Source organism: Phragmites australis, chromosome 21 (genome assembly GCF_958298935.1).
Source record: "Phragmites australis chromosome 21, lpPhrAust1.1, whole genome shotgun sequence".
In the NCBI taxonomy this organism is placed as follows: Eukaryota; Viridiplantae; Streptophyta; class Magnoliopsida; order Poales; family Poaceae; genus Phragmites; species Phragmites australis.
In genome coordinates this window covers 15506414-15522182 of record NC_084941.1, presented here as the reverse complement: position 1 = coordinate 15522182, position 15769 = coordinate 15506414, and the positions used below count along the sequence as shown (strand labels likewise).

At 48.4% G+C, this 15769-nt stretch overlaps 1 pseudogene; it reads right to left on the bottom strand.

Annotated features, from left to right (window-relative positions):
• Positions 1 to 1583: 1583 nt before the first annotated feature.
• Positions 1584 to 11536, bottom strand: LOC133903182 (endo-1,4-beta-xylanase 4-like; annotated as a pseudogene).
• Positions 11537 to 15769: the final 4233 nt, after the last annotated feature.

The window sequence follows — 15769 nt, the reverse complement described above, 5'->3', positions numbered from 1 at the left end:
GGAGCCGGAGCGTTGATGTAGTGGCCGGCGGGACCATGCAGGAGACTGGCTGCGCCGGCGAAAGGAGCAGGCGTGGCACCCGGGCGTGGTCCAAGTAGCCCCGGTGTCGACGGGTGATGCAGAGGCTCGGGCCACATTTGAATGGAGCTGGGCCATGGGTTTGAGAAGAAGGCCAAGGGGTGTTGGCAGCGTTTTTGCCACCATCGGAGCCCTTGCCGCCCCTGCCACCGTTGCTTGCACCGCCTTTGCGACCGTGGCGGCCGCCATTGCCACCACTGCCAGAGCTGCCACTACCATTGCCGCCCCCATTGCCGGCACTTGTTGCCACCAGTGCTCCCACTAGAGCTTCGAGTGGATCCGGAGGAGGCAGTGAAGAAGGCAAAGGTTGTTTGAGGCGAGCGGTGTGACCTATTCAGTTCTTCGAGGAGGAGCTAGGAGTGAGCCTCAAAGAACGTGGGGAACGGCTTCTGCATGGGAAGTAAGGTGAGCATGTGGGCATAAGATTCATTCAAACCACGCAGGCTGGTGAGCACGAGGGTGCGGTCGCAGACGGGCTCGCTGAGATCAGCAAGCATGTCAGCCATTCTCTTTAGTCATCGACAGTAGTCAGAGATGGAGAGGGAGCCTTGGGTGAACGAGCGGAATTCCTCCCTGAGATGAAGAGCCCTGCTCTTCATGTTCCCAAGGAACTGATGTTCCAGGTTGCGCCAGACAAGACGTGATGTGGCCGATGGAGACATGACCAGCTTGAGGAGTTTGGCGGAGATGCTCCTGTACAGCCACGAGAGCACCATGCAGTCCATCCGTGCCCACATTGGCCAAGCGAACAGGGCATCAGGAGGACATGCTCGGTGAGGGCGTATTTGCCGAGCGCGATTAGAAAAAGGCCCCACCACTTTGTGTAGTTCGAAGCAGTGAGGTCGAGAGTGATGGGAATGATCATCTTGACGTTGGGCACGCGATGGCTTGAGCAAGCACTGCAAGGTCGTCATCGGGCGAGGTCATGCCAGAGGAAGGTGGTGGCACGACAGCCAGAGAGAGGGGAACAGCGCCGGGTGTGGGAGATGCAGCACCCAGAGCGGCACGCACGGCGACAGCCGCCGCAGCCGCGGTAGCTTCGCGAGCATCGTCGTGGGTGCCGTCAGAGTTGGACGCGTCAGCAAGAGGAAACATCTCCCAGACAGCTGCGGCAGCAGCATCTGCTGTGGCGGAGATGGAGGCAGCCACCGCCGCGGTAGAGGTGCCGGCGCTTCGGTGGCCATGAGGGAGAAGTCACCTAGGGTTTGTGGAAGCGAGGGTGCAGGAGCAACCCTTCTGATACCATGAGAGCGTATTGGAATTACGCAATAAATCGATTGATGAATCACAGGTGATACAAATAGCAAGCTCACGCATGCACCTGCCGTATCTGTGGCCCAACTTATGGAAATAGGATCAGCCAAATATGACAGGTGGTGCGGCAATGAAGTGCATGCCTAACAGCCGAATATGATAGATCATGCATGAGGGTGTGATGCATGCCTGCTGGGCGGGTATGCTGGACGGGCTACAGGCTCGGTTCACCGGTAATCACAAGACGTAGTCTAACAGCTGATTGTGTGCTCCGAACCTGATGATGATGTGTCGATCGTCATGGTGTGGATGGCAGCGGCCTTCAGTGCCGGGTGGGTCACGGTGAACCTGTACTCGCTGTGGGGGAGGTCGAGCTCCACTGCCCCATTCTCGCCGATGGTCTTGGCCGCGCGGTGCGTCTTCCACTAGGCAATGAGCTTGTCGACGAGGTGGCCCACGGGGAGGTTCTTGAAGTTGTCCGTGAGGCACATCTCATGTAGCAGCCCTTGGTGTGCCACGCCGCCCACATAAAGATGCCATCGACGTTCAGGTGTCCGTACCCTTCCCTCAGCACCTGCTCCAGGTACCTCACCTGGTTGGGGCCCTTGACAACGTCCACCTCGGTCAGCCACATGGGCAGCTTAAGCTTGGCGAGCGTGTCCAGTGCGCCCCTCATGTAGGGAATGTTGGGCGTGGAGAAGTGGCTCTCGAGGCCGACTCCAAGTTTGAGCACGCCATTGCCAGGGTAGCTGCAGATCTGGTTCATCTTGGTGATGTACTTGCTTGTCATGGCGTTTGGGTCGTAGGGCTGCTCCAGCACGTTGAGCTCGTTCATGAACAAGATTGTGTTGCGATCGAGCTGCCCGACCTGCTGATAGATCTGGGGCGACGCACTGGGGCTGAGTTTGGTCTCGAAGAAGTTGAAGTGGAGGTTCTCGTTCACCACGTCCCAGTGGATCACCTTGCCGGCGTACCGCGACACGACGGACTTGAGCCGCTTCTGCATCGCCGCCTTGAGCTGGTCCAGCTTCATGGGCATCACCCACTTCATCTGCAAGTTCTGGTCGTCCCAGAAGACGTTGTGCCCGCGCACCTTGATGCCTTCTGGGCAGGGCCGGTCCGGAGGGGGGTCCAGCGGTGCGGCCGCTTTAGGCCCTCAAAATTCAAAGGTCCCATATGTATATGTATATTGTGTATATCGATTCAAAAACAAATTGAAAAAATTAGATCTGAATGATTTATATTTAATAATGAGATCTCATTTTTAATCTCTCCCTGGACCACCGAAATATCAGGACCGGGCCTACTTCTGGGCGAGCTTCAGCATGGCGTCCGGGACGTCGTAATTCTCCTGGTTCTGGCTCCACTCGGTGCTGTACCACTTCATCTCGTTCTCGAATGTGGCATAGGTGAACCGCGATGTGAACCACTTCTCATAGGCCGGGAGGTCGAGGATCTCCTTTGTCATCGTGCTATACCGAAGGGAAACCCGAGCCGGAGGAGTTCGATGCTCACGTTGGCGTTCGCCATCGGCTTGCTGTCCGCGCCCTTTTTGCGACCACTCTGACGGTGCTCCTCCGGGTCATGTTGGCGGAGCGGCGGGTGTGGGCATCCCACTCGTCGAAGGTGAAAGGCTGCATCGAGACGCTGTCCACCCAGATGTCCACTGGGGCGTCGCTCTGTTTGTCACAGACGCGTACGCGTAATTATAGAACGGACACTAACATGCACAGACATTAGCGTTGTGTTCGGCTGACATGCACATATATATACCTCGATGTAGATCTCTCCGGGTCCGGAAGCGTAGGCTGTCATGCCTCCTTGAGCATGCTCTAGCAGTCGGTCTGGACAGCGACGGCGCCGGCAATGATGCGCTTGCGGTTGGGTGCCTTGACGGTAGCCTTCACGAGGGCCGTGCCGGCCGATACCTGCAACCATGCTGCACACGGACGAGCCACGGATCAAGAAGATGAACACGCAGCATGCGTGCGTGTGAATCAATCGTATGTACTTCCTGCATGATGCACGGATGGTCTCTCCACACGTACCGGATAGCGAGTAGTGGGTGTCATTCTGCATCTGGACCCTCTGGTAGACGCTGTGGGACGGCACGACCTTGCCGCTGCTGGACAGGGAGCCTCCCGCGCCTTGCACTACGGCGAACTTGTTGCCTGACGTCGACCTGCTCACACCAGCCTCGATGTTCCGGTACGTTGACAACCCCACCAGGCCGCTGTTGAACTCACAGTTCTGGATGATGCCACCGTTGTACAGGGGCTTCATTGGGTCGCTAAGGCACTGCAGAGTGTGGGGGCAAAAATAAGAACACTATCTTTGCATCTTTGATGTGAAAATTTACAGCATATCACGTACTTATATTTTATCTGATGTCATGTTTTCCTGTTTGTATCTTCTGGAGCTTGAGAACGATAAAATCACTCGAGTGACAGATGGAAAGATCATTATTATTTAGCTCTATAAGACTTCAGGTCAAATATGTTTGCCCGATTAGACAATTTTGCTTTCATCTAGTAGATGTGTCTAACTAAACTATTGAGATGTCTAAAATTTAGTCAAGAGGAACTGGATTAAACCGGCTGAAAACAGAAATCTAAACGACCTGAAACTAAAATTGGATGGTTAACTGGCTTATGCTAAAAAATTAAACATGTAAATTACAAGAAAAAAATTCAATCTTAAATTATACAAGGATTCAGCTGAAAAATTCAAATACAATGTTTCTCAAATTTCTGATGCAGAAGTGATCTTCATGTAATTCTTAAAAATGCACATTGGTATATTTTGTTTGTAGATGTTATATAAAATTTTGCGACAAATTATTGGTTGGCATTCAAGGTATATGAGAAACCGGCGCTACGTATGAACAGGTAAGCTACTAAAACTTGGCTAGATATGGTTTCTATTGCCGGCGAGGGGCATTCATGAAAACTTAAGATTAAAATGCTCCGGATTGGAAATGAGGGAATGTCCCCTTTTATCAAGCAGTGGGAAGACTATAAGTATTCCTTTTTTAGTTGCCCATCGGCAATTTAGTTACATCTATACAACTCTTAAAGGGATTAACATGCAAAAAAAGACATTGGGGCTATCTTGACCCATAAAACCTTTTTTTTTTCCAAGAAACAACACTTGTCTCTATGCTTGCTGTGTGGTCATATTCTATGGAATGGACCATGCAACCTACATCAGAAAGACATACATCAGCAGGTTGCTCATGAAAATTTACACGTAATGAAAATAGGAGGGGAACACGAATTCTTCTGCCATTGGGAAACAATTCGCTCAGAACAGCAACCGACTTAAATAGACTAACCTTGAAACGGAGTGTCGAGGGTTAATCCTTGATATTGATTTCGGGGTGTATCGGACGACAGGTGTGTTATCTATGTTTTGGGGGATGTTCCTGTGCTAATCTAAGAATACCAGAGTTTATCTAGGTTCAAACCCCCCTTGGGGTAATAGCCCTACATCCTGTGTATTCTTCTCATTGAGTATGGTTTTTTCTTTGTATTTTCCACCCATTTCCCCAAGACGGACTCCATTCCCCTTATAGTCTAGGAGAAAAGGAGTCTTACACGTGGGCCTATCAAATACATCCATGCCTACCTAGATGATCTACATATGCTATCATTATAGGATACGTATGCGTTGTGCCTACTCTAGAGCACTGCAATGCTCGTCCCATCCATCGGACACGTCTTCGCTTGTCGTGCCCGGGTCATCCGGTCTGCACAGTCCCATCGCCGGTTTCCAGCGCGTGCTTGCAACTGCCTGGGGAACGAACGATGTGAGTAGCGACATTAAATGAGTTTTGATTGGCTTAGACAAGTACCTGCACCTTGACCAGTAAAGGCTGGTCACGAGAAATCGTGTGAAGGCCAGTGGCGTGGTCGCACTGGCACTGACTAGTCGCGATGGGCATGGGCTAGAGAACAAAAGTGGATTATGACAAAATCGGTCCTCGCGGGCCACCACGGTGGGGACCCCTATACTCTTTACATCGACGGTAGCCCCCAAGCTCCCTCACGGATATGGTGATCTGAGCTGCTTTTCATAATACGTGGTTAGACCTGGTCGTACCACTTGGGTCCCTAGTGAACAAGAGCTTTGTCTAGGGAGTGGTTGGCGACATGGTCCACCACCATCGCTAGCTTAGGAAATCGTATCCTAAGGGGAGGTTAACCATCCATAGAGAGGATCGTGGGAGAGAGAAACCTTGACAGCCATAGGACTTCGAGGGAATTTTGGTTCACCAAGCGGCCCTTGGAATTCGAGGTGGCAAAACCTAGTCAATCTTACAAATCGAAAGGCAGAACCCCCGGAAACCCCTTCGCACTCTAAAGCTCTTGCGCCAAAGCCCATTGCCCTCAATCTCCCCCCGTATTTCTTGTCAAAACCATGGTTGTGCTCCCATGGAGCCACGCACTGGAAAGGAGCCTAACTTCCCCAAGTCCATGTGCACCGCCGCGAATCTGAAGCAAATTTACAATAATTGCCTACGTCCGCGTGCATATCTTCGGGATATCACCCTGGGGGGAGGTCCCTACTCTACGCCAGGGAGAGATCGTAATCTTCACCTCGTTCTTTCTGGCGGATCTCGTCCCCTCCTTTTCTGAGTTCTTCTGCACTGTCATCTCATTCTAGGATATCTGCCACCTCCATCTCAACCCATCTCCATCATCATGTTGAGAAGCTCATATGTGTGAAAACTTCAATGGGATCGAGTCGTGCCTTGAGCTCTTCCAGTTTTTCTATACGGCTAGGGTGCAGTCCGGGCTGGCCATTGGGAGTTGTGGCTTTTGTCTCCATGATGGGGTTGCAAGCTCCTATCAACCTTGACCTTATCTAGGAGGGAGTCATGGTCACCAGACCTGAAGCTGAGGAGAGACTATAGCCGGAGTGTCAAGGGATGGTGGACCACATGACTTCTGCCTTCCGGGTGGAAGGCACTGGTGAGTTAAAACTTTGATCATATCTTTTGTTCTGTAATATATTTGAATCAAGCCCCCAGTCCCGCTTTTCGCTCTCTGATGAGTTTGTGTCATTTGTGGTCATAGAGTTCCTGGAGTGTCCGAACCATCCGCCTGTACCAATCCCCCATTTACGCCGACTAGCCCCCAAGCTCTTCGCGGACCCCCAACCATCCCCAAGGATGATCCCGCCGACCAGCGCATTTTAGGGGCGGCAACCGAATGTGAGCTGGGGATTGCGATCGAGAAAGCGAGTATGTCGAGCGATCTTCAAGGTGTGTTATTCCGACCACCTGAGCCACATGCTGGTCCCAAGTTACCCATGAAAGACTCGACCAACTAACTCCTGTGTGACTTATGACCTGTTTCTTGATGAGCCTACCAGGAGGAACTACTCGTGGCGCAGAAAGATCTAGTGCGGGTGACCAGGGAAAGCGTCTTGCAGAGAGGAATTCTACGACTGCCTTCGCCGTTGTTGGGAGGATTTGTTCGTGGCTCGGAAAGACCTAGAACAGATGACCAAGGAGAGTGACGAGCAGCGAGTGACATTCTATAACCAACTCAGCGGGGCCTTTACTCCCTTTGACTCATTGCTTCGGTCCATCGATGTTCAGGTTCGCCCGACACGTGGGAACATTGTGACCGGTCGTACTGATTGGTTTCTGTTAGCCTCCAAGGAGGCACGTGGCCTTGAGTAGAGAATTCGCAAGACCGTCGGTGACCACTTTTTTGAGGTTGGAGTTTTCAGCACCTGCCTTGCCCTTGCCTGCATTTGTGACCACTTCCCTGATGTGGACCTCTTACTGGTAGTCGATGCTGGTTTGGAAGGTACTCGGATGGCCACGGAGGAGCTCGACGCGTATGCCAACTTATTTTTGTATGCCGTTCATTTCTTCCTTTGGACTGTCTGGTTCGACCCTCTTATGGGTATTTTTGGGTACTAGGAGGAATGTCCTAAGGTCATTTGGAAATATCCCTCGGGCTTTATCTGGGTTTTTGCTTTGTAATGAAGGATGCTTATCTTTATGTGGATTTTTTCTATGATTGGGCGGCGAGTATCCTCAGAGTGCTCATAGTGCCCAGGGAGGATTGCGTCGGCCCGCTCGCTTAGCAAGGTTCCGAGCACTAAGGATGACCTCTAGTACCACAAGCCTTTCGATGGCGACCAGTGCTTGACCTGAGCTAGGGCCTGCGGAATCATGGTCATTAACCCTCGGGCATCTTTCCCCTGGCAGCATGCGAGCAGTCAATTTTGGATCACGTCCCATTCATATGAGCGAGTGAGCTAAACAGACCTTAAGCCTTACTGTAAGAAGACAAATCACATATCCTAATAGTTTTAGCCCCCCACTGTTTGGTCGGTGGAAGAAATGGCCGACCAGGCAGTCAAATTCTTGAAACGGAAACGCTTACAATTTGGAGCAATATCGTACTTGTCCATGAAGTCCTGCAACACAAAAAGCTTAGTTTTTTGGATTTGAAATACTTACAAATCATGTTTCACGCTCATCTAGAAGGTCATGAAAAATAGACAAACATGCTCATCACCGAGCAGCCTTATACATAGAGCTGGTTCTTTGTGAGTTATGTAATTTGTGGCTGACCACCCTGGCACAATCTGACCCTGTGAGGCTGGGAAACTGAGGGTCACCAACGACCCGCATTCAGCCTGGCGCTTGGTGGTCGCAACCATGCCTGAGGCCCTATTAGGACCTAGCTGCTCGAGCCACAGAGCACGCACACAAAACTCTTCGCTCGAGTTTTCATCATTGTCTTCGCCAGGCCATCTGGTCGGGCCCACTGGCTGGCCATCCGAGTTGACCAGTGTGCGACCACTGATTAGCTAATAGGGTTTCATTGTTTGTATTTGTGCCAAGCCACACTACCAGTGCTTGTATGGACTTTAATCGCTGCTATGACGGTGATCTCCCTAATGGGCTCGGTTTCGATCTACTTCATGAATTTTGTCGATTGCCATGCGTAGGACTTTAGAAATGCCTAGGGTTTTAGGGAACGGTCCCATGATGTCGAGCCCCCAGATAGCAAAAGGCCGAGAGAGTGGTATGGGTTGTAGTGCTTGGCCTGGTAGCTTGGTATTTCGGTCGTGGTACTGGCACGACTCGCACCGTTTCACCTGATCAAAAGCATCCTGGAGGATGTTGCGGAATGATGTACTCCCCCCATCCTGAGCGATGTATTTTAGTAAAGAGTCATTGCTTTCTTGGTCATAGAGGCATCCCTCTACCAAGGAGGATTCTCACGGTCTGCTCGCATGAATGATGAGCCCATGGCTCCCTCGGATACACACATGGTAAATTTGTTCCTTCTTGTTCATATTTTCTTCGTAGAGAATAAAATACTACTAAGTTTTGTGTTGTTTTGTTGCTTAGGAACATGGGAGAAACACCACAACCTTACCCAAACATCATCCTTTGAAGGCCAAGTCTACTCGGACTTGAGGCTGAGCTCTAGTTGTGGCTATGGTTGAGGTCACAGTCGTGGTTGTGATCGAGTCCCAGGACAACACGTCAGTAAAACAGGTATAAGTCTCTCATACGAAGTCTGTTTTAGGCAATCTTAAACATTCTAGAAAGCTTACAACGAGTTCTTTCCAATGGATAAGAACTCAACCAAATATTCCTTATAGTTTAGTCAAAATAAAACAAATAAGGTGATGCGCCACCATTTTGGACCTAGTTGGGTCTTGTAATCATGTCCAGGTCAGAGTCCAGGTTGTGCACGCCTCTTTTCATGGTTGCACAACCCTAGGTCGACTTCCTCATGTCCCTCTATATATACACAGTAGCCATCATAGTTTACGCTCGGGTTTGACTTAGATTATTCAGTTTTATACAGTTTCACCGCTTGTTCGGTTTGTGGAAACCCAACTCAAGCACTTTATTAGTAATTAGCAATATTCATATTGCATCTACCTGTTCTTTCTTGTTTTCTCGATTCGCTTGCAGGAAAAGCCTTCTTGTTGAGGTCAACTACGTCTTGACATGGTTGATAACCACGAAGTAGTGGTGTAGTGGTTGCGAGGGTTCTCGATCTATCCTAGTCAGAGCCTTTGGATCATCACGTCAAGACTCCACCAATCGACTTATAGTATTACCTTTGGAAGATCGGGAAAACGTGCATCTATGACCCTTTCTACTGACACATCATCGCCAGGGGTTACTTGATTCTGAAGTTAGTTAGAGATCTGATCAAACCAGGTCATACCTGAATCGAGCAGGGCGACCACATGATGGCCACCCGAGGTCAAAGACACCGAGGGAGGCGTTGCCTCCAAAGGTGTCACCTCTGGTATTCCGTTTCCATATGGAGCATCCCTTCCATGTTGGCTCGAGACCGTAGTGGGTGGTCGTGTGAATCTTTTTTCAAAGGCTTCGACCGGGGCGGGTTCACAAGAAGAGGCTAGATGGACCAGCCCATCGGCCAAGGAGGTAGTCCTTGCGAGGGACGTGCGTTACTTCCTGGTCAATGGTGCATCGCTCTAGCTTTCTCACTTCGTGGTTTGTCGCCATTGTCTAGTCTGAGCACTAAAAACCCCTTGGTATCAGGGATACACCTAGTAGCGAGTACCTCATCGCTAGTAAGCATTTTTTCCCCCACGCTGGTGATGCTCGAGTTCCAGTTAAGAGGCCCTCCTACTCTGCTATGCATTTAATAATTGGAAAAACAGAATTCAACCATGTACCTTACTATGCATGGTCCTGTGCTTGTTCATTCTTGGTCGAAGGAATCGTGCCTTGCTTAGCAACCAATACCGTTTTGAAATCCTGCAAGATAGGACAAGGATTCACTCTACCTATCGATGGGTGGTCTGTGCTGGGGAAGGAGAGGGTTATCTTTCTGAGATCCTTGTATCCAACGGGAAGTGGTTGTTACCCATGTAAGAAGTGCAAAGTGTGGACCCTTCTGTTCATCCTTGGATTGAACCTGCTCGAAGAAACAATACACCCGATTAGTTTCTGGGTACTCTTTTACCTGATCGGATCATACCTAGCCGATGGTTTCATTTTGCACCATAGGGATGGGTTGTTGGCCGTCCAACCACGATGAGAGCTCTTCCGGGTGGGGGTGTTGTTGATGAGGCCGGTTCCCCTAGGGTTTGTGGTCCATGAGCCCCTGTTGATGAAAGGAACATGGATGCCTCTCCTGCTCTTCGTCGAATCCCAAAGCCTTCGGATCCTGATCCAATTTCCTGAATCTGGAACATATCAGTTTTGTCTGGGTCGTATCCCATGAAGAATACCTCGTAGTGACTTGGATCCTCAGAGCGGGACTCGCTGGTCGTCCGGGATTCAAATATGGGTAGCCCAAAATAAATTAACATCACTTACCAGAACTTGAAAACGCGCTCCCCTACCTGGCGTGCCAAATGTCGAGGGTTAATCTCTGACAGTGATTCCGGGGACGACGAGTGCGTGATCTGTGTACTGGGGATGTGTTCTGTGCTAATCTAAGAACACTAGAGTTCATCAAGGTTCAGGCCTCCTTAGGGTAATAGCCCTACATCCTGTGTATTCATCTCATTGAGCATGATTTTTTCTTTGTCTTTTTCTGCACGTTTCCCCAAGGCGGACTCTCTTCCCCTTATGGCCTCGGAGGAAAGGAGTTTTACATGTGGGCCCATCAAATAGACCCATGCTACCTACAGGACCTACATAGGCCATCATTACAGGATACATATGCGTTGTGCCTGCCCTAGAGCACTGTAATACCCGTACCATCCATCGGACACGTCTTTGCTTGCTGCACCAGGGTCATCTGGCCTGCACAGTCACATCGCTAGTTTCCCACATGCGACTTCCACGCCCCCTGTTGCGTCTGCGAGCCCATCCTGTAACAATTAATGTTGTTGGATGGGACACGGTAGCCCTGCACCGACCATGCCGCCTCAGCCGGGGTGAACTACATGGAGAAGGAAAACGACATGAGTAGCAACATTAAATGAGGTTTGACTTACTTAGACGACTACTGCCCCACGACCAGTAAGAGCTGGTCACAGCAAATCCTACGAAGGCCAGTATCGTGGTTGCGCTGGCGCCGACTGGTCACGCGTTGGGCCTGGGCTAGAAAATGAAACCGGATAATGACAAAACTGTTCGTCGCAGACCATCCCGGTGGAGGGCCCTATACTCTTTACAACAACACAGAGCTACCCACAACAATGAGAGCATCAGCTTCTCCATGAAAACCTTCATTTTGTGTTTCTCCTGAATGGAGAGAAGCGAATATAGAGGCACAAGCACAGGCTCAGTGTTAGTCTGTGGGAAAGAGTGGTGTATCTGTTAATTTGAATCGGTAGTACTCAGCGAAAGAAGAGGTAAAACACAGACAGACAGTCGCCATATGTGTGGACGCAGCTGAGTCAGGTTATTTATAGGCTTCTTGAGTATGAAATCTTCATATAGCGAAAGGGGTGCATCCATGCATGCAACGAACGCTAAATTGAAAGAACAAATCTGATATCTCATATATATTTTTCTGGTAAAGGAAGTTTTTATTAACTTATATAGTACTAATTACTCGCAAATAGATTAAGAATTAAGTTGGTTAAACCATTGCTTCGTCTGATGTGTACAATACATCTAACTTATATAGTACTAATTATAGGTCTTAGACACAAAAAACAAAATAGACATATTCCTCAATAAACACAAAACTTCAATTCCAATCAAAACCTAAGAGACAGCAATGAGAATATAAGAAACAGTAATTAAAACTTAAGTTCCTATTATCTGGTTCTCTCGAAAGAAGCAAGAAATTTTTCACATGCCTTTTCAAGAGATAACAACCTTGATGTGTTGTTGGGTGATACATATAACCAATAGGTCGGCACTTTAGTTTATCTGACAATCTATTGCCCATATTGCTTTGTCTAGTTAGCCTTTCATGGCTACAAATTACTATGTTGGGTTGTGATATTATTGAGGATGAAGAGGCTGTTGTCGAAGATTAGTTCTTGACAATGTGTCCATAAATTGACTGGGTACCTTCGACTGTAGGGATTAATCATGAGACGGGACAATCGATGTATACAGGTTCGGGCCTCCGATTGGAGTAATACCCTACGTCCTGTTGTGGTGTTGCTGTCATATATTGATGATCTCGAGTACAAGCAATGGGGCTAGATCTATTACAGAGAGTATCTCAGATCTGATCTAACCTAAAGCTAAGGTCGTCGAGTGTCTTCTCTGCTAGGATCTGGATGCTTGCCTCGAGTTCCCTTTCTCTTTTGTGTTTTCCTTGTGTCCTGTTCTCTTCCCCCCTCCCCCCAAAGCCTTTTTGCCTTATATAGGGGTGAGGTACCAACTCCTATCTAGCCATGGTCGATACGGAGTTGTCTTCCTTGACGTCCAAGTAGATAAATCTATTTGGAGTACTAATCGTATCGAGTTAGGTAACTAATCGAAACCTTCTTAATACGTGTTGTACATACCTTGTCCCTATATGATATATTCCTTATGCGCATATACCCCATAGTTAGATATTTGATAGTAGCCCCCTAACTCTACTCAGGAGGAAAGGTTCCCATAAGTACTCACTCGAGTACCGCCAAGTTTAAGCTTGGTCGAGTAAAGTGAATCAGTCTCAAGATCGAAGAAATTGAGCATAGGTGGGTCCTTCCTCAAGTATCGAGTGGAAACTCAGTCGGGATGAGCGCTTTGCGGCTAACCGCACTCGAGACATGAAGGAAAAGACCAAATAACTCAACTGATCAACACTCGACTACGAGTAGAGTTAAAAAAACCTTTCGAAATTTGAAACGATGGGTGTAGGCGCATTTAATGCGGGCAGAAGGGCATGCAAAGATTCGCACATCATCATCATACCACTTTTCACACCACTCGAAGCATGGTAAAAAAGGGTGTTGTTGTCGAAGAGACGGTAAATCTTCCTTTTCTGAAGCCAAAACGTCTTCCATGTCATACCTTGAGGCAGGGCCTATTTATATAAGTAGAAAGCTCTATCGTCCTACTCTCGTGACATCCATTGCAACCCTACCCTTCGATGTCATCCACCATTGTTCACGTTCTACTCAGAGACCTTCATCTTTTCCGCCTTTGCCAAACCTTGTCTTTAGGTCTCCTCTCCAAAGTTTTTCGACATCATCCACTTTTGTTCAAGGATTTTTGTCGCCCTCCCTAAGTCTCATGGCCGAGAATCCTGATTGGGCTACTCTACCATTGGGAGTACTAGATATCGTCTCCAACAAGCTGCTGCATCCAGAAGATTTCGCTTTCTTCTACTGTGTCTGCACTTCTTTGTGTGAAGTGCACAGGGTGGCAAAGTTTGCACCATGGATCTTGAAAGGACCATTTGTGCACAATGATGGCTTGATCAGGGTGCATCATTTGGGGAGCGAAGCAATTTTCGATCTTCGTTTCCGTGGTTTAGTCGGTGACAGTTGGGAGATAGTCGGGGCCTCAAGCGGGCTCTTGATCATCATCGAGAGAGGGTGCCAGATCAAGGGTAGAGTAATTAACCTAGTGACAGGATGGTTCTCTGACCTTCCACCACTCTCTTGTAATGCGTTTTGCGTAAGCCTGGAGGGATGTGTGGTGCGGAAGGACGGGAAACTATTCGTCATCGTTTGCCCAAGGATGCCATGTTTTCATCTTCAGATGACAGAGGGTGTGCATGTGTTTCTTGTTGATGGTCCACTGTGCTCGTTCCAAATCTCTAGTAGAAAATTATGGTGGTGCATTACTGATTTCCTAGATGGGGTTGCTTCAGGGGATCCATCTGGAGTCATTGTAGCATTGGAATAGTCGATGCTGGAGTTCAAACTCTAGCAGCCTGGTCTGGGGGGCACTTGACTTATCTTGGACAAGACTCGCGTGTTTTTCTTGAAATCTTGGGGCAACCAAATTGATGATCTTGTTGAACACAATGCTCAGACGCCAGTTTCCATTCATGCTTTTAATGATGACATTTGGGAGCCTCTCGACTGGAAAGTTCTGTTGGGCTTGACTTCTGAGGTTGTCCCTCCAGTACCAGGGATTACAATCCCTAGTCAAACTCTAGGCTTCCGTCGGACAAGTCCAGCTTTCAACTGGGATGAATACTTGGTGCTCGAGGTTTTGCACCCCAACACTGTTGTCTGGATGGTCAAATCCCTTAAAGGGAATTTTAAGTGGTGTTCTTGTAGGTGGATATCTCCTAAGCTTTTCCCTTAAATATGTAATAGGTTTCTTCTTGTTTGATAATTGTACTAGAGGCATTGCTGATATTTTTCCTGTCTAGTATGCTACCACTACTACTTCCTTGTCTATGAAATAGTGTTTAGCATGAATAAATGCAAAACCGATCAGAACGTGCTATCGTTATTCTCGAGATCGATCAATGGTATATCTGTGATACCTAAAATCATAGCTAGAAAAGTCATTAGATGTGCGGCCCTCGAGTACTCGAGAAGACCGTAATAGTAAGGAAAAAGACTAATACAGAGCTTAGAGCATATCGGATTTTCTTTGAACTTTTATCAACTTGCGCATTCAATCAGCACATAAATATGAACTCGATAGATAGCACACGTGAGGCAGACTAGGATTCCAGAACCCTTTTGGCTGTTAGGCATGAGATGTCTGACAATCTCTTTGCCGTTATGCCTCCTGAGGTATAATTGTCCGTCATCGTCCCAACACATGTCTCTGTTGGTTCTATTTATTGTGATCGGTGCAGAGCCAGATAAAATTTTGCAAAAAACATGGTATTATGATGTAGCCCTTGACTCTTTGGTTGAGGAAGAAATTACTCGATTGGAGGGTAAAAAAGGACATACCTGTACTGTTGGTCAATAATGTAGTCGAACAAAGAGTAAAGTTCCAGCATCGAAGGTATGCAATGTAGCCCCCGACTCTCTGTTTGATGTGGCAATCAATACGGAGAGTAGAGCATATGCATCAACACACCATCCTCAACTGAATACTCGAGAGTGCAAGATCTCGAGCATTATTGTTTTAACCATGATGTGAATATCGAGTGAGCTTGAACCGCTGGGTAGGTTGGCATTAAAAACCCACTCACGTTTGTGCTCGTTTTCACCTCAATCTTGAATTGACGCGTCATAATGACCGTCCATCCCTCTTTGCAGAGATGAGACAAGCCATAATGACATCTTGACTTCATGAACGTGCTACGCGCCCGAGGTGATGCCATCGTTTCAGATCCTGACGATTGCGTTTATACAATAAGACCTGTTTCCCCTGCTATAAATAGAGGGACTCGAAGTTGTCTGTCTTTCATATTGCCCCCTTTGTTTTCTTTGCCCGTTGCCTTCTAGGATTTGTATAGCTTTGAAGCCATGGCCTCCACTCCATCTCCACCTCATGAACGAATCCCAGAAGTCCTTTCCCCTTGGCCTCTCGCCATGGTCCCTCCCAAAATCATCATCGTTTCCTTCGACGATGAGGACTCGAGTGGTAGGCCTA